Here is a 19140-nt window from a genome sequence, read left to right as displayed (position 1 = left end):
TAAACCCTGTTTCACACACCACGTTGAAAGCATAAGAAAGTTAGCATAATTTTTATTTGTGGGACACAAATAAAAATAGGTTTTGGTTCCGGCACTAAAAAACAGCCAAAAAAATAAACTAGCAGTAAAAGAAGGATATGGTAAAAGGCAATAATAAAATGGACTAAAGTAATATATCAAAAATAATGTATCTCTGGTACCTGCACAATATTATGGTGTATATAGCTCAATACCTGCATGTCTTCTCTGTTTTTGTTACACATACTGGTGTTGTTTGAAAATGTGTCAAGGTTTTATAATTCAATTATGTATTACAGTTAACTGCCACACTGACATTCAATATACTGTCTTTGGTTAAGCTTTCAATTCGGGCCACATCCTTTGTTGCACCAGTTGTGAAATGACGCATATTTCATATACATGATTAAAACACACAACATCAGTTTCTGATTCTGCTTTCTTTTGTTTTAAGTTGAGCTGTTACAGAATTTTAACAAAACATGTACACTAAAAACAGTATACAGTATAACCATATTATTTTTCATATAACAAGCAGATCCCTCTGAACGTCTTGATTGAACTACTGCCCTGTTGATATCCATTACACTACAAACAAAATGAAGAACACAAATCAGTTTATCTTAAACAGCTAATACTGCATTAGGCACACCACACTCAATCTAGTGACAATGATGGGTGCTTTGTTTTTTATAAGATCGCTGAGAAAACAACACAATTGTGACATCCAGCAACAACAGCTCTTTGAACTTCCCATTAGCTTTAATAGGCATGACCTCAAGGTGAACAGGTCACCCCAAGCATCTTCATCCCTCCTGATATAAATGGAGATAATTACCTTTCTTCCATTTTAATGGCATCCAGAGATTAGGAAAGACAGAGTAGATGTGCTTCACTGGATGTTGCCTGAGGGTGCTGCAACTGTCATGTGATGACTGCTTTCTGAAGATTTGACTTTGTTTAGTTAGCTGTCTGTAATTACTCTATTTAAAGTTATTGAGGAAAAGCTTTTTTAAATTGTTTTTTTATTCCAAATCATTATTATTAAAACAATGTTGTTTAGTTCTGGTTTGGCAACTTCATGGGGTTTCATTTTTCCTTTCTAAAAATATGTTGCCCATAACTAACTCAAAACTGAAAACAATTTTGAAATATTAACATTTCAATATGTCATATATCAGTCATTTCATATATAGTAGAGCCAATAAATACAATCACATTCAATCCTAGTCCCAACTGCACATGTGGGAAACTACAAAATCACATGGCAATGCATGCGTTTCTGAAGAACATAAACAGTTTAGCAACACACTTGTGCAAGATTTCTAGTCTAATAAGTTAGTGTCTTAACCACTGTACAAAACAGACAGACCCTTATTCACAATGAGTTAATAGCATTCACAATTCAATTCATCTTTACATGGGGAAAAGAATTGTAGGAAAACATAAATACCTGCAACAAACAACGTGGATTAGGTGATTACCACATAATTAATAATACATTATAATTAAAAATTGCAGCTAAAATGAATTTGAATAGGGCCCTCAGCCTTCTCCTTATCAACAGTGCACCTCTAATGACCTGTTTCTATGTATAATGTCTAGAAATGTCAGTAGTTACAATTCAGTTTGCAGTTTCAAAAGCTGGTTACCAGAAGACACAAATGAATGATATATTTCAGGGTAAGATTGAACATGGTTGTGGGGCTGTGGCTTTAATGTAAATAAAAGGAGGGGATGGGGTGACAGGGTTTACAATAACATCAGCTGCCTTTTGAACTTTGACCCTTAACAGCTCAGCAGGCTTAAGAAGGTTCAAGATGGGTAACAGAAACCGACAGTCCACCTTGCTCATACGGATGGCCAATAATACTTTTGGCTTCTCCAACCAAGAGCCTGCCAAGTCTTGTTACTTCCAGCACGCTCTGACTCTTCAGCATGAAAGAGTCAGACCCAGCTTGACTGGTCTCTTAAGAAGTGCTGCTGTTGCTCGGTGTCTTGTTTCACTGATTTTGCAATGTGGAGTTAGGCAAGGGTCAGCTCTAGTACTAATTTGAAAGGCAGGTTTGACACTTGTTGAGCAATGTCAGCACTTTCCACTGTAAACTTGTTTGGATAACTGATGGGTGCACCCAATCTAAACCACGTATGAACTGTCAGAAACATTCAGGACCAAAAATAATAATATGAAAAGCTATTGCATTGCCAACAATTTCAGAATGCATAAACACTGCCGGTACCTACAATTCCAAAGGTCCAAAAGAAAACAGTGTTTATATATAGTACTGTAAATATACCCTCACCAAATGACCCTCAATAGCAATGATATGGCACTACAATGGTTCTCTACTATGGGGTAGCCCAAAGGAAGCTGAAATGGTATGAGCCCCTGTCACAAAGACGGCTGTAGTGGGTGACGTCAGACCAGAAACCGGGAGAAACACAGAACAGACAGAGACAGTGAGGTTGGTGAAGCTGAGCACTTGGTTGTGCTCAGCATTTAATAAACAAAATAAGAGAACACAAAAACAGGACACGGCACTTGCGGCCAAAATAAACAGGTAAACAAAAACGAACAGACAAACAAACACGGTGAGTGAAATAAACAAACAAGACCAGCACGCGATAGCAATTGTTATTTAACTTTATCCTTAACTTTATTTCTCCTTCTCTCTCTCCCGTTCTCCACTCACCGAACACACAAACCCAGAGTGAGTGAAACGTGCACCTATATATACTGTTGTGCTGGGACTCAATTACTAATGAATTATTCACTTGAATCCCAGCACGTGAATTAATTATGTGCAACCTCGTGCTCACATATTATATACTTTAAATGCACGTGCAGTGATGTGCAATCCCGTGCCTAAATACAATTATACATTTTAAACCACACATGAAACACAGACCCATTTATATCCCGTGTACCAATGCCTATACACCAACATTAACACAGCACACGCAACATACAACACAGAAATGCACACAGGGGCGGAGCACATTGCCACATATACCCCCCCTTGTTTACATTCGACCTACAACGTATTACTGTACATTAACCCTTTAGTGGCGTTTAATACATTATGGTTTCCCAAAGGTGTTTTTCCAACTTTTAGAAGGTCCACCAATTAATAACCTTTTTGTCTGCCTGTTTCTAATACCCTGGCTAAGAAAGATACAACGGTGCTTAATGATGTCATTTATAACCTTCTATTGCTGCTGAACTGCTCAAAAAGCTCTGCTTTCAAATAGCATAGAGTGCACAACAGTAAAAGCTGCTGATGAATGTGGATAATATACAGCTAGAAATTGTACTTGTCTCAAACTGAACATTGTTGTATGTCACAGCAGCTGTAAAATGCAACGCTTTAATGAAAACACTTATTCTCAAATACTGTCTAATCAAAGTTTTATCTAAATATGTGTTGCCTCACTTAGCATTGTATACATTACGTTAAGAACATGTAATTTATTTTTTCCAGTCTGTTTACTCGCCCTCTGTAAAGTAACATAAACTTTCTTATCGACTGAGGCCATCTTCAGTTTGGTGAGTGATTTAAAAAACAGAACAAAAAAAGATTTCAAGTCTCTGATCTCCAGCCAGCCACTGAGCTCAGGCCATTTATCTTACCTGTCACGAAACTCTTACACAGACCAAGACCATTCAGCAGTCTGTACTTTACCACTTGATAGAAGTTACATTTTCAAAAATAATTTCCAATATAAACACTACTCTGGTTATCACTGAACTTGTTTTTCTAAGTCCCTTTCAGGTTGGGACTGGTTGATTGTCAAAGCTCCCTGATTAAATGTTCTCCATCATTTTCATGGTCAACTCAAGGTAATCTCTGGATTTGCATCGTCATCCCTGTTCTTTCTCTGTGTTTATTTTTCTATGGTTCATAGACCATGACAGATTATGAAATCTACTAATAATGAAATACATCTGGGCCCTATTTTGAAAAAAGGGAGATTAAGTAGCTTCTAATTACAATTTGGCATAGAAACCTGGGTGTTGCATTACCAGTGACACCTTCTGGTCTCTCCTTGGTATTGCAGTATGCCTTCTCAGACAGCGGGACTCTGAGCTTGCAATTTTCTTACTCCAAAAATAAGCGCTCTTCCAGTTGAGCAAAATTAGTATATAGTTCGAGGATTAGTTTGGTTATCGCATTATTACAATACCACATCACACATATCAAAAGAAAAGGCAGGCATTGTTTTAGAAGCATTGCTTTGTTTCAACACAACCATAAATTACATTGAAATGTTTTGGTCTACAGTTCTGCAAAGTCAAAGATGGCGGTGACTCAGTCGGGACCCCCTAGTGAAACTGTAATGCTGGTCTCTCTCATTTCAGTTCTTGTGGTTTGCTAACTTAAAAAATGGGTTAGTTGAACCTGAAATAATTTGCAAACAACTTCCAGACACAACAGAGTTCAATGTAAAGTGAAAACGGATGTGAAGAAAGGAGGATTTGAAACAGAGCTGTTATCAGTGTGGCAGAGATTAAAATGAATATATTTTAAGACAGTTAAGAATTAAGGGGAAAATTGATACTAGTGTGCATGTATAAGACGTGTTAAATGAATGGATACGGGCTACATTCTGGAACAGAAAAGTTTGAAAAATAAATGTCGAATACCGTTGTACCATTGTGTGCTGCTGCTGTTAAATCTGCAATGGTCCCCTAAAAGGATGGGAAATGACCTCCTGACATGGTGAAAAATGATGGAGACATTTTTCCCCAAATTACAGGATAACTATGTATTGTATGGAAAAATTAAATGACATCAACATTTCAGGGGGGAAATTACCCTCCATATGGTAATGTCATGTGATACGGTACTGTCCCGCTTCAATCACAGCAAGCCTGGTTCTCCATCTGTCCAGCATTGTCTAGGCATACCCTGCACGGATGGCAACTCCAGATATATGGCTTTCTTTGCTGAACTTGCGTTTTTTTTTTTTTTTTGCTGATTCCAAGTTAAGCTTTTTCCCTGCCTTCATACTTCATGCCATTGTAAATAGCCCATACATCCAGGGCTCAAACTGCAGAGTTTAACTGAGCATAGCATTTGTCATGCTTAAACTTCAAATGTTCTTAACCGTTTAGTCTGTTGAGTGTTCATTAAATACTATTTATTTATTTCATTTTTTTAACTTTATTTTACCACTATTTATCCCCCATCCAATCGTGTTCTTTCACTTGTCCTCTGTTCCCATAACCAAGCTTCTTTACATCAAGTTGCTTGACAGCAGATACCTGTGGGGAACCGGCCCCCTGGAGGTGGAGGTGAACCAGCCTGGGCCAACAGATCCCCAGCTAAGACAACATGACGCAGATAGTATGCAGAGTTTTTAATGAGCTAAGACTGCATGCTTTACTTTACCATGCACACCACACAGTCACGCCTTTACCAGGTGAACCACTCAGGGCTCCCACTCACTTCCATTCAACACAAATCAAGCAGGCAAACATTTGGCTAGTGCCAATTAAAATTATGTCAATCCTATCAGTTTTGTTTGAGCATTAATTATCTAATCTGCACCATTTCCCTGTTAGAGAATCAAGATGCCCTCCACCATTGTCTTATGTTTAACTAGCAAAGATAAATATGCGGCTACCTGCCTTCCTACTCACTCTCTGAAATGATCAACCGCTGTTTATTTGACCAATAATGCACGGCAGCACTTACAGACATGCTCAAATTTGTTGGTACCCCTCCACAAAAAATGAAGAATGCACAATTTTCTCTGAAATAACTTGAAACTTACAAAAGTAATTGGCATCCACCACTGTTTATTCCATATTTAATAGAAATCAGACTTTGCTTTTGATTTTTTATTCAACATAATATTGTAAATAAGAAAACAAATGAAAATGGCATGGACAAAAATGATGGGACCGCTAACCTAATATTTTGTTGCACAACCTTTAGAGGCAATCACTGCAATCAAACGTTTTCTGTAGCTCTCAATGAGACTTCTGCACCTGTTAACAGATAGTTTGGCCCACTCTTCCTGAGCAAACTGCTCCAGCTGTCTCAGGTTTGATGGGTGCCTTCTCCAGACTGCAAGTTTCAGCTCTTTCCATAGATGTTCGATAGGATTCAGATCAGGACTCATAGAAGGCCACTTGAGAATAGTCCAATGTTTTGTTCTTATCCATTCTTGGGTGCTTTTAACTGTGTGTTTTGGGTCATTATCCTGTTGGAGGACCCATGGCCTGCGACTGAGACAGAGCTTTCTGATACTGGGCAGTACGTTTCGCTCCAGAATGCCTTGATAGTCTTGAGATTTCATTGTGCCCTGCACAGATTCAAGGCACCCTGTGCCAGGCACAGCAAAGCAGCCCCAAAACATAACCGAGCCTCCTCCATGTTTCACTGTAGGTATGGTGTTCTTTTCTTTGAAAGCTCAATTTTTTCGTCTGTGAACATAGAGCTGATGTGACTTGCCAAAAAGCTCCAGTTTTGACTCATCTGTCCAAAGGACATTCTCCCAGAAGGATTGTGGCTTGTCAATATGCATTTTAGCAAATTCCAGTCTGGCTTTTTTATGTTTTTCTTTCAAAAGTGGAGTCCTCCTGGGTCTTCTTCCATGGAGCCCACTTTCGCTCAAAAAGCGATGGATGGTGCGATCAGAAACTGACGTACCTTCACCTTGGAGTTCAGCTTGTATCTCTTTGGCAGTTATCCTTGGTTCTTTTTCTACCATTCGCACTATCCTTCTGTTCAATCTGGGGTCGATTTTCCTCTTGCGGCCGCTCCCAGGGAGGTTGGCTACAGTTCCATGGACCTTAAACTTCTTAATAATATTTGCAACTGTTGTCACAGGAACATCAAGCTGCTTGGAGATGGTCTTGTAGCCTTTACCTTTACCATGCTTGTCTATTATTTTCTTTCTGATCTCCTCAGACAACTCTCTCCTTTGCTTTCTCTGGTCCATGTTCAGTGTGGTGCACACAATGATACCAAACAGCACAGTGACTACTTTTCTCCATTTAAATAGGCTGAATGACTGATTACAAGATTGGAGACATGTGTGATACTAATTAAAGAAACTAATTAGTTTGAAATATCACTATAATCCAATTATTTATTATCTTTTCTAAGGGGTACCAACAAATGTGTCCAGGCCATTTTAGAATATCTTTGTAGAATAAGCAATAATTCATCTCTTTTCACAGCTGCTTTGCTTTATTCTATGACATACCAAAGGCATGCAAGTATACATGATAAAATAGCTTTTAATTTCATCACTTTTCAGGAGGAATGAAGCATTATTTCAATGAGTTGTAAGGGTACCAACAAATTTGAGCATGTCTGTATCAGTTTAAGCACACACATTTTTATTGAGCAAAGTCTTGCTTTTCATGACTTGGATGAACTAAAATCTTGGTATTTTCTTTGACTGCACTCTCTGACCCCAGTTTAGTCAGGTTTTGCTCCAGTCAGCATTCACCTTTTCCTCCCAAAACAAGAAAACATGCATGACAATTTCTAAACAAAGAAACAATTGAAACAAGGACCGTAATAGTATAGCCACGGCTTCTGCATGGCTCTTATATTTAGTCTGCCTGTTGACTATCCCTTTAAAACATAAAGAGAACTCCACTCAAAACTGCAGACTGCTATTACAGCATAGGAAACATAACACTGCTTAAAAAAGCTGATTAGAAAGCTAACAATGCATCCGTATACATTCATGCTGATTATTCTTTTTTTTCAGTATAAGAGACTGAAATGAGTTCATATGTTATCCCAGGGTTATGTTTCTGTAAAGTGAGGTGATTGCTGGGAGCACCAGCAATCTTTCTGTTTCCATGGACCAGGAGCTGATCAAAATCAGCTACCTAATTTTTAAACAGACTCGATAGTAAAGAAGTTCATCTTTAACAAGCCCGGTGTGGAAAGGCAGCAGGGCTCTAAAGAGTGCTTGAGAGGAAACAGACGTACACTAGGTTACTCCACTCTGTAGCAGGCATCCAACCAAACAAAAACATTGCAGCCTTTGGTGTGGACTGATTACTGACAAATGAAAACAGTTTTTAATGTCTGGCAGTGACAATTCCCTCTGCGTCAATGATCATTGCCTAATAAACAGCAACAAGTCTGTCTAGGGGGTTCCTGTTTTCCAGACAATGATTTATATACAACAGATAAAATGTGGTTTATAATAAATAAAGAAACTAAGAAATAAATAATAATAATAATACATCTACTGAGGACCCAAGATACCCAGCTATTTCAAGGAAAAATGCATACTTTCAGTCATATCGTATAAGGTTCAGTGACTTTTGTGGTACTATAGTTTGAAAAACTGTGTAACTTATCTTTTAAATGTGTGGAAAACCTTGTTCCAGTTGTTGATTGTCAGCATACTGTTAATGCATATAAAGCACATTTGAGCGTTTACTTTTTAGAATGCAAAATCAGTTGTTATCCAATTGTTAAACACATTTGTAAGACTGTTCCTTTACCTGTTAAACCTGGAGTGGAATGGCCCTCCAGGTCCTTGATTGGACACCCCTGATACAGAGCACCAGTAGGCCCAGTATACAATGAGATGAATGCCTACAGCAGGTGGCAACATAAGCAACACAGGAGAGCATGTACATGATTATTTACAGCAAAGTCCAAGACTGCTGATAGGCAAATCATACCAAGCTGCGCACAAACATTTGGAATAGATTATTGCTTAATTGAAAGCAAAATGACATTTCATGATGCAGTAAATACATGTCTGAACTACCTTGTGCCCTTTTACACAACGTTGATGATGGTTAAGAAAAACCAGACTTCTTCTGCAGCATTCAGTTTCAAGTTTACTGTCGCGATGATGCCAGAAGGTGTTTTTTATGATTAGTTCAGCTTCTTCTCGAGCCGATTGTAATTGCACAACCATCCAAACACACATGCACAAAGAAGCTGAACAGAGGGCCTGCATTGTCGGAGCAGGGACCAGGTTACACAAATGGTATAAACCAATCAAAACTAATTCACTGAAGCACCAAATCAGAAGCAGTGTGGTAATGTACCAGGACCGCTGTGCCATGTGTTCAGAATTTATAGTGGTTCCATTATTGGTGTCTGCTATTGGTTTGGCTAGGATTGCTTCTGAGTAATTTACTGGTAGTGTATTATGGAAGGTGTTCTAAACTTTTCTGAGGAATTACACTCAAATCCATACTAATCCTAATCCAAAAAAGATGGCACAGTGACCTCACCTCCCAGCCGAAAGAAAACAGATGCAACGCCACTCCTTGAAATCCAGTAAAACTAGTTCAGATCAGTTTAAAGCCAGCGCTGGTGACTTTGGAAAAGGAATTTAGAGAACTGACGGCATGAAGGATGATACAAATGTCTATAAACCATTTGCAAGCAAAACAAACATGGTATTGTTTAACTAACCTCAGCTACCTAAGCGCAGAGATAATAGAGAGCCATCCCTGTTGTTGTTTAGTTAAAGAAAAACAATTGTTGTTTTGCATGCTTTTCCAGCTGTTGTTTTGTGACAGGATTCCAGGTCACATGCCTCTATGTTGTCTCATTGTGTCCTTAGCTTTGTTGTGCACATGAAGTAAATAAAAAACAGTGGTTTGTCACATGGCAATGAAGAAGCCAGGGCATTATGCTACCCTATTATGCCTCTGTGTAGTGTCCCAGCCCATCAAAGTACACAGGTGCTCCTTGAGAAACAGATACCTAGCGCTTAGAAAAGGCAAGAGTCATGGGGAAGCAGTAAACAATAGGAATCTTAGGCTGCTGCATCCTCTATTGTGCAAGTGGACCAGAACACATGTTTAGCAACTATAGATATGATTAATGCAGATGACTTGCATATTCGACACAATTATTGTTTCATTAGGATCTAATGGAAACATCCCAGCGCTAAATCTTAGGCACACACGCTAGTCTAGTTTAATTACTATATTCTATTTGTCTTTTTGAAAATGAAGTTTAAGAGGTTATAAAAAAAATGTGGGCTGTGACAGGGATGACGAGTGGGCTGACGTCAGGCAGGAACAAAAATACTGACACCAGGGTCCTGCAGTTCAAGTGGCTTGCGCCGTTTTAATTAAAAAATAAATAAAATATTTTAAACAAAAACACTTGCTCACAGAGCAAAAATAAAAGGTTTAAACAAAATAAATCACGGACACAAAATAAATCAAACACAGGTCAGGCTGGGCAGATTGCCTTCACTGTTCCTATGTTATTTTCTTTTAGTTTCGTTTTTAATCTCCGTCTCGCTCTCTCCGCACCTACAACACCCACCCCGAGCTAGAGAGCTGCAGGCTTTTTATAACAGGTGACCATCTCCCGATTAGCAACAAATTAAATCACTTAATTCGGGAGATGGCCACCTTCTGTACGAGTTTTTAAATACTGCGTGGATGGGGCTTCCCATCCACGCTACTAAATAATACAACACACATTCGGCTGCGCCGTCCTAAATACATAAATAATAAATCCCGCGGCGCTCGCCGACATACATTTAAATACAATAAAAATAAATAAACAATACAAAACAATCTGCACAGGGGCGGAGGAAGGAGACCCCGATCTAAAAATAAATAAACAAAACAATGTACAGGGCTGCTCGCCCTGTTACATGGGCATATACTGTTTTATGAAAAAATGCATGTGGTTTTATATCCAAGATAAGGCACCAATAATAACAAATGCATTACTGGTATAATACACCATGGTGGGTGTGATAGTATAATGCATATAAGACTATATAGATGCCTTGTAGGTGTATATATCTAATATAATATTCTGATATATCTAATAGATATATTGCTGCACTAAGTATTATGACATTTTTAGTACTGATTTACCACTTGTGGTTGTTGTACACTTAGAAAGCAAGTAGTAAGTTATTTATAAGCAGAAGTTGAATAGTACACTAGTAGGCAATCTCCAGTATTTTAGGAATATACAGTAAACTACATTGTGCTGAGTACTATTTTACTAATTTAGCAGTAAGTTTGGTACCCCAGTTATGCAAGTTTGCTTTACATTAAAGAGGTAGTACAGTTAGTGATCAAGTCTGTTGTAGGAACAGTGACTGATTCACCTTTACCTTTAAGAAACATTAAAAGAAGTAAGTCTGAAGAACCTATTCACCCATTATAAACTCACTGAAATTCCATGTCTCATATAGATCCCGGATTAGCAGAAGGTATAAGGAGTAGAGATGTGTTTGCACTTCTGAAGCAGGTCAATGACTGGCTAGAGTTCACAGCTCACAGTCCACCCATTCTGATAATCTCTTATTGTAATCACAGTACTCTAATATTGTGTTTTAGTTATTTTTTGATAACTGTGTTAAGGCTCTTTAACTAGGAGTTCAGGAGCTGCTCTTCCATTCTAATTGCCTGTCGTAGACATATTTAGGCTATATCATCCAAAGTGCCTTTATATTAGTAAGCACCAGCACCATCTAGTGTACAGCAGTGTATTGCTAGCAAAGCAACAGGAAACTTGGACCACTAGATGACGCTGCCCTCTTACGTCTAAAAAAGACACTTTGGCTGATCTTGCCTATGTTTCATATATCTGTGGCAGTCTGTGACTGTAGAACTCAAGATGAAAGCACCTTCACAAAACTGCATTTGAGTAAATGCAAGAAGAACCACTCCTACAAAAATATCACAAAGAAAAAATGAATTTTGAAGCTACTTTCTCTTTACAGTATCATTTTAAAACTATGAAACCTTTTTTTTTTTAAACAAAACGTACCCCTTACTTTTATAGCAGACGGTGGTCAATGTGATAGTCCTTGCTTGTGTAGATCTCACTTATCTTTTAAACAGGATTTTTTATGTCAGGCTTTTAGTTGTATTCTAAATATCTACCTTGAAAAAGGATTGTACACCATTACTGAAAAGAATAAAAATGTCCCATTGCACAATACATTATGTTAAAGCAGTTAATCTGAATTTGCCAGCTAAACAGATACAGCTGCTTATGCGTCGCAATTGAATGATGGATTTTGTTTCCCTATACAGTCAGTTTCATATCTGCCCCTTTCATCTCCCTAATCTGTTTACATGCCAGCATCGTTGTTATCAGTCAGTGTATGTTAATAAAGGTTCTTATCTTTCGCATGGGTATTCCGTTCTTGGAAAAACTTATAGAACTGATTACTTTTGGAATATTTATGTTGAGATTGCCTTCTGAGAAATACTCATGCATGTCACAGTGCGGCAGCATTGAACTGGATCTGCCTGGATAAATGCAGACCTCAGGCTTCAGAGGTAGGTAATAATGCCTGATCAGCATTTCACATGCCATACAATCCTATTTTTCAATTCATGGCTTCACTTGATCTTGGTATGATACATGGTTGATTTCACAGTCTTAAAGGGATATTTTGTACCAGGGCTGTCCACATTTTGGGCCAAAAGAGCTATACTGAGTATTTAATGAGCCATGCCGATAAGAAATATCATTGACAAAAAAAAGTTGACTTTAAAACACTGACTGCAGTAGCAACTACACTAAGACGTCGCTTTAGTAGTTTCCCTTAAACGTTATATTTCAAAAGAGCCATATTGCAGAACTCAGTGAGTCATATATGGCTCAAGAGCCAGGATACAGATGGTCTCAAGGACAATCTGTATTGTAGGTAAACCCAGACTTTACACCATCTATAGTTTCAGAATATTTCATTTCTACCGTTTAATATCCTAATATGTTTTTGCTTATATATTTTTCTATTTACTGATCCTGCTTAGATCGCTATTTCACAGGCTTATTAACAACTAATGTCCTTTTTCAACCACAAGTGCTGGATCTGAAAAAAAATAAAATAAAAAAATTAAGTGATGTGGTTTCAGAAATGACCACTAGGGTTGCGCAACTGTAATTTCTAACCCCTCCGCAACTGTGGTGACCGTTAGTTAGTAAATAGAATTTAAAAGATAGTGGTATTTACATGCACCAATATTTAGACACATTGAAATTATTATTTTTTTTAACTTTACCCGTTTTAACTAATGCACAGCTAACTGCTCTTGAATGTATGTACTGTTACTGTTAATGAAAGTTGTAGTTGAGTTCCATTGTATAATATTGACTTTACATGTGCCAACTTTCTTTCCAAACACAGTATTTCCTTTAAAAAAAGTGGCCAACTCAAACAACATTACATGCTGCCCTCTAGCGGCCAATATATGGAAATGCACTAGCAACCTTCTATTCCATTGCTTTTCAGTCAGACTGGAAAGGTACTAAAAGAAAGACTGACTGGTTTGAAAAAAACAAATACGCCATCTTGCAAAGAAAAACGCCTGTAAATAATATGTGTAAATTACCGGGTTAGTATATTAATTGGGCAATGCAATTTTCCAGTTTACTATGCCTTTCTCTTGTTTACACTATGCATTTACTGCGCGTCCCTGTAATTTACCAGGAATATCCTTTACTAAGCTTTTACTATGGTTTACTAAACTCAGCAGAAAACCTAGTGTGTCTTTATTAACCTGCCAAGTCTCACAAAAGAAACGTGTACAACATCAGAAACCAGTTAGCCCCTTCAATGACGGAAAGCTATCATTTCTTCTTGGTTTGATAAGGTGTTACAGTGTGCCGCATCTCTCGTTGAGAGAAAGCGCCATCTATTTGTCTTGAACTGTGGTCACACCAAGAGGAACTTGAACTCGTACAGTTGTGTTTACTTCCTGTCTTTTCTCCATGTCATGTGGTGTCTGCAGTTCGATACCGTTTTTGAAGGTTGATAATATCAATGCTGCCGCTTGTGATTTATTTTAATTTGTACACAGTAATAAATATTTAGTTTCTCCCGTTTTGAAAGTTGATGGTTGGAAATTACATTTTTAAAGCGACTTTGGTTGTGAGTAATTTAACCTTTAACTAAAATTGTATTAATTTAAACGAGTAATAGTATTCGTTGTATTCCCTGCCTCAGGATGCGGTGGTAGTTTATACGGATTTATTAAAATATGCTTCAAAGGTGTACCATAGTATTTCAGATAACAGTTTCATTTAAAAAAAGAAGGGTGTTGGTTGGGATATGTGTAACAGCTGTTAAAAACAAGGTTTGATAACTTACATTTAACATAGCAGTAAAACATATTAAAAGTTATATTTATGCATGATGTGCCCAGCAGTATGGCAATGCAGACTTCGTGCTTGGTCCGGGTTGGGGACAACACGTTTCTCGATAAGACAGAAGAGGAGGCTGGCCTGTATCTTCATGTAAGTATTGCGGTCATACCGTGGTTGCCATAACAACAGTAAGTACATTTATATAATTGTGCGCTAGTAGTACATTATTGATAATATTTAATAGAAGCCTATATATTTTGGGTAATTTAAGCATTACAGAAGTAGTTCTGAAAAATATTAAATGTAATAATTATTAAACTATATCTCTCTGTATTTGTTTATTTAGCAGACACCTTTATCCAAGGTGTCTTACAGAGACTAGGGTGTGTGAACTATGCATCAGCTGCAGAGTCACTTACAATTATGTCTCTCCCGAAAGACAGAGCACAAGGAGGTTAAGTGACTTGCTCAGGGTCACACAATGAGTCAGTGGCTGAGGTGGGATTTGAACCGAGAACCTCCTGGTTACAAGCCCTGTTCTTTAACCACTGGACCACACAGCCGCCTTCAGCTCTCTCAATGGCCCTATTGTCAGCTGTATCTACTGCAATTTTAATATGTACATTGCCCTGTAGATCACAATATGATGAGGGAGTGTTTAGTGCAGGAGACTGAGACTCTCCTTCGGCTCAGCCAAGTTAAACGGTGAGCCACATACCGTGGGGTGTTGCCTAAAGAGATATACACTGTTGGATATTGCTTGGTACACAAATTCTAATGATCTCCATGTCTTCTTACCTTATTAGCATTATAGTAGTATTGCCATGGATTCTCCCCTTGTCTTGAAAATATTTTGGTTATTGCCTTTGTTTTATATACAGCTATGGCCAAAAGTTTTGCATCACCTAGAATTTTATGAACATAATTTAGATCTTTCAATAAAGAAACTACAAAGTGATATCGTAAAAGCCTACCGGAATAGTAGTACACTATTTCATTGTAGATTTTGAAATGTCATATTTTTTCTATTTTTGTCAGTTTTTTTGTTAAGTATATGGAAAACAAAGCGGTATGTAATTCTATATGTTAACGTAACATTATTCAGCTGGTTTCATTCGACTTTAGGAAGCAAAAATTGTTAATTCTATAGGGCGTTACAAAACCTTTGGCCATAGTTGTACACTGATTCAGGATATACAGATGTTTCTACTGCAGTACTGTAGATCAAAATAATTAAATTGCTCCTCCTTAGTATCTTAACAGCTTCCTGTGCTGTTGGTCACATGCCTTGATTGCAGCTAGACTATTGGAACAAAGCTATAGGAATTGAAGTGATTGGGCACCAAAAAACATCAACAACTTTTACTTTAAAATATATCTGCATATTTCAAACTAAAGAATAAATTACATGCAAAGAGCAAAAAGATCTTCGACAGCAGAAAAGAGGACCAGTCATAATATTGCTAGTTTAGATGTTCGCCTCTTGTTTATCCCTCCATTATTATATGCTTTCAGCTGTTAGTGCCTTTTTTTGTTTTGTAGTTAATTTTTATTTTAGTTTTTATAAATGTATTTGTAGTCCTTGCATGATCCAGAATTTGATCTTGGGGAGGGATCACACATATCAGGATGCCCAGCAGACTCTTGAGGAAGCAAATAAGCTCTGCTCAGGTCGCACCTCAGTTGACGTTATCTTCGGCCGTCCAGGACAGAGTGTGGAATCATGGGAAAAAGAGCTAGAGGAGCTGCTATTGGTCTGCGATGATCATGTGTCCCTGTATCAGCTAACCCTGGAGAGAGGTACCACCCCCTTTAAACAGGTGCAGGATGGAAAACTGAGTGCCCAGCTCCCCAACAGGATTTACAATGCAGTAAAGAGGATTTTGGGGAAAATGTGGCTTCTCTCAGTACTAAGTTTCAAACTTTGCCAGAAACGTATGTTTTAAAATACATTCATGGGAATTTTAAAATAAATTGGTTGTATACTACATCTCAACACCATATAAGGGTGAAGAGGTAATGGTTTTGTAACAGTGATATTTCCATTCAAAAAGCTTGACGTTTTGGTTAGATTTTTCTAGGATGCAGTCAGCGTTCATAACTTGGCCTACAGGTAGGGATAACCACGCAGGAACATTTATTCAATGGAAATCTGAACCTGAATGTTTTGCGTACAGAAACTAAAATATTTAAAAAGCAAAACCAAATAGGGAAAACTGTCAAGACTTGTACAACCATAAATGTCGTACAAGTTGTATAGGCTTGAAACGTTTGTCAGATAATTCAGTTGTTTCTTTTTTTTAGCTTAAGTTACATATACAGTGCCTTGCGAAAGTATTCGGCCCCCTTGAACTTTGCGACCTTTTGCCACATTTCAGGCTTCAAACATAAAGATATGAAACTGTAATTTTTTGTGAAGAATCAACAACAAGTGGGACACAATCATGAAGTGGAACGAAATTTATTGGATATTTCAAACTTCTTTAACAAATAAAAAACTGAAAAATTGGGCGTGCAAAATTATTCAGCCCCCTTAAGTTAATACTTTGTAGCGCCACCTTTTGCTGCGATTACAGCTGTAAGTCGCTTGGGGTATGTCTCTATCAGTTTTGCACATCGAGAGACTGAAATTTTTGCCCATTTCTCCTTGCAAAACAGCTCGAGCTCAGTGAGGTTGGATGGAGAGCATTTGTGAACAGCAGTTTTCAGTTCTTTCCACAGATTCTCGATTGGATTCAGGTCTGGACTTTGACTTGGCCATTCTAACACCTGGATATGTTTATTTGTGAACCATTCCATTGTAGATTTTGCTTTATGTTTTGGATCATTGTCTTGTTGGAAGACAAATCTCCGTCCCAGTCTCAGGTCTTTTGCAGACTCCATCAGGTTTTCTTCCAGAATGGTCCTGTATTTGGCTCCATCCATCTTCCCATCAATTTTAACCATCTTCCCTGTCCCTGCTGAAGAAAAGCAGGCCCAAACCATGATGCTGCCACCACCATGTTTGACAGTGGGGATGGTGTGTTCAGGGTGATGAGCTGTGTTGCTTTTACGCCAAACATAACGTTTTGCATTGTTGCCAAAAAGTTCGATTTTGGTTTCATCTGACCAGAGCACCTTCTTCCACATGTTTGGTGTGTCTCCCAGGTGGCTTGTGGCAAACTGTAAACGACACTTTTTATGGATATCTTTAAGAAATGGCTTTCTTCTTGCCACTCTTCCATAAAGGCCAGATTTGTGCAGTATACGACTGATTGTTGTCCTATGGACAGAGTCTCCCACCTCAGCTGTAGATCTCTGCAGTTCATCCAGAGTGATCATGGGCCTCTTGGCTGCATCTCTGATCAGTCTTCTCCTTGTATGAGCTGAAAGTTTAGAGGGACGGCCAGGTCTTGGTAGATTTGCAGTGGTCTGATACTCCTTCCATTTCAATATTATCGCTTGCACAGTGCTCCTTGGGATGTTTAAAGCTTGGGAAATCTTTTTGTATCCAAATCCGACTTTAAACTTCTCCACAACAGTATCTCGGACCTGCCTGGTGTGTTCCTTGTTCTTCATGATGCTCTCTGCGCTTTAAACGGACCTCTGAGACTATCACAGTGCAGGTGCATTTATACGGAGACTTGATTACACACAGGTGGATTCTATTTATCCTCATTAGTCATTTAAGTCAACATTGGATCATTCAGAGATCCTCACTGAACTTCTGGAGAGAGTTTGCTGCACTGAAAGTAAAGGGGCTGAATAATTTTGCACGCCCAATTTTTCAGTTTTTTATTTGTTAAAAAAGTTTGAAATATCCAATAAATTTCGTTCCACTTCATGATTGTGTCCCACTTGTTGTTGATTCTCCACAAAAAATTACAGTTTCATATCTTTATGTTTGAAGCCTGAAATGTGGCAAAAGGTCGCAAAGTTCAAGGGGGCCGAATACTTTCGCAAGGCACTGTAGTACTGCATTTCTGTGTATAATGGTTTGTACTGTTTGTTGTAACCTACCCATGTTCCTCCTCCTCTCAAGGAGCCCACGATAGGTTTCTCCTGCAGGAGACAGGGCGATGCTGAGAGAAGCCCGGATTTAGACTCTTCAACCAGACGTCTGGATGAGGGAGGTGCAGAGGTGTGGTCATGGAACCAGGAAGAGAGTGCCTCTGAGCCGAGTTGGTGTGTGAGTTAACAAAGCAGTACAGACAACACCACCTGTGCCTGGAGACAACGGCTTTAAGTAAAATTTTACTGTATATGAATATGCTTTACTATAAAACATAATATTTTGCATTTTTTAAAGTTGGCTGTTTTTATTTTTTTATGTTTGTTTCTAGTTCTGAAGAAGACATGGTGATGGGTCTGCGGATGACAGTGGGCATCACTCATGAAGTACATCTGTACAGTTAGAACTGCACTGTGAGGTTCTGATTGATTTCCTGCAAAGATATCATGTTCCCTTTAAGCTCTTGGCTGCTGTTTCAGCTTTTCTCCACCAGTGGGCACCCATTCTATTTAAGGATCACATTTACAACATTTAGCCACAAGTGCATGAAACCCAACAGCAGTAAAGACAAATAAAATCATTTAAGGGGAAGTAATATCAATCATAATATTACGTTTTCTTACACATCCCTATGTCCTAGATTTTATGTCCCTATATCATAGACTTGTGCTATTCTTTATAAAGGGATTTTCAGTTTGAGTTTAAAAAGGATATGGTTTTTGCAAAAAAAAAAAAAAAATGTAATTGAATTTTAAGTCTGTATTAACGCATTGGTGTTGTGGAAACAGGTCTGTCCTGAGTGGAGCCTACAGGAAGTCGTCACAGGGTCCCAGGAAGTGCAAGGCCTGCTCCGGGAAGGTTTGCTGATCACGGACAGCAGAAGACTGATAGACAACCCCTCATACTACCCTGTGTATATGAACTCACGACACAGCTCCTTGTGCAGCAGCTGAAAGAGGCTTTACAGATCACATTTTATCTGCCGTTCTGAAAACTGTTTTCTTCTACGTTGAAATACGTTAATACATAAAGGACTTCAAAAACTAA

The 19140-nt window shown here is 38.3% G+C and overlaps 1 long non-coding RNA gene across 5 annotated transcripts; it reads left to right on the top strand.

The window, feature by feature from the left end:
* The first annotated feature begins 13703 nt into the window (after positions 1-13703).
* LOC117423744 (uncharacterized) lies at positions 13704-19140 on the top strand. 5 transcript variants are annotated; one of them, XR_009307557.1, is made up of 5 exons: positions 13704-13887; positions 14162-14252; positions 18124-18327; positions 18425-18506; positions 18882-19140. It is a non-coding gene; the product is annotated as an uncharacterized LOC117423744 (long non-coding RNA). The 5 variants fall into 5 exon arrangements; XR_009307556.1 differs by having other exon boundaries at positions 13705-13887; positions 14165-14252; XR_009307558.1 differs by lacking the exons at positions 13704-13887; positions 14162-14252 and adding an exon at positions 14259-15902.

Source organism: Acipenser ruthenus, chromosome 17 (genome assembly GCF_902713425.1).
Source record: "Acipenser ruthenus chromosome 17, fAciRut3.2 maternal haplotype, whole genome shotgun sequence".
NCBI lineage: Eukaryota > Metazoa > Chordata > Actinopteri > Acipenseriformes > Acipenseridae > Acipenser > Acipenser ruthenus.
This window is presented reverse-complemented; position numbering and strand designations above follow the sequence as displayed.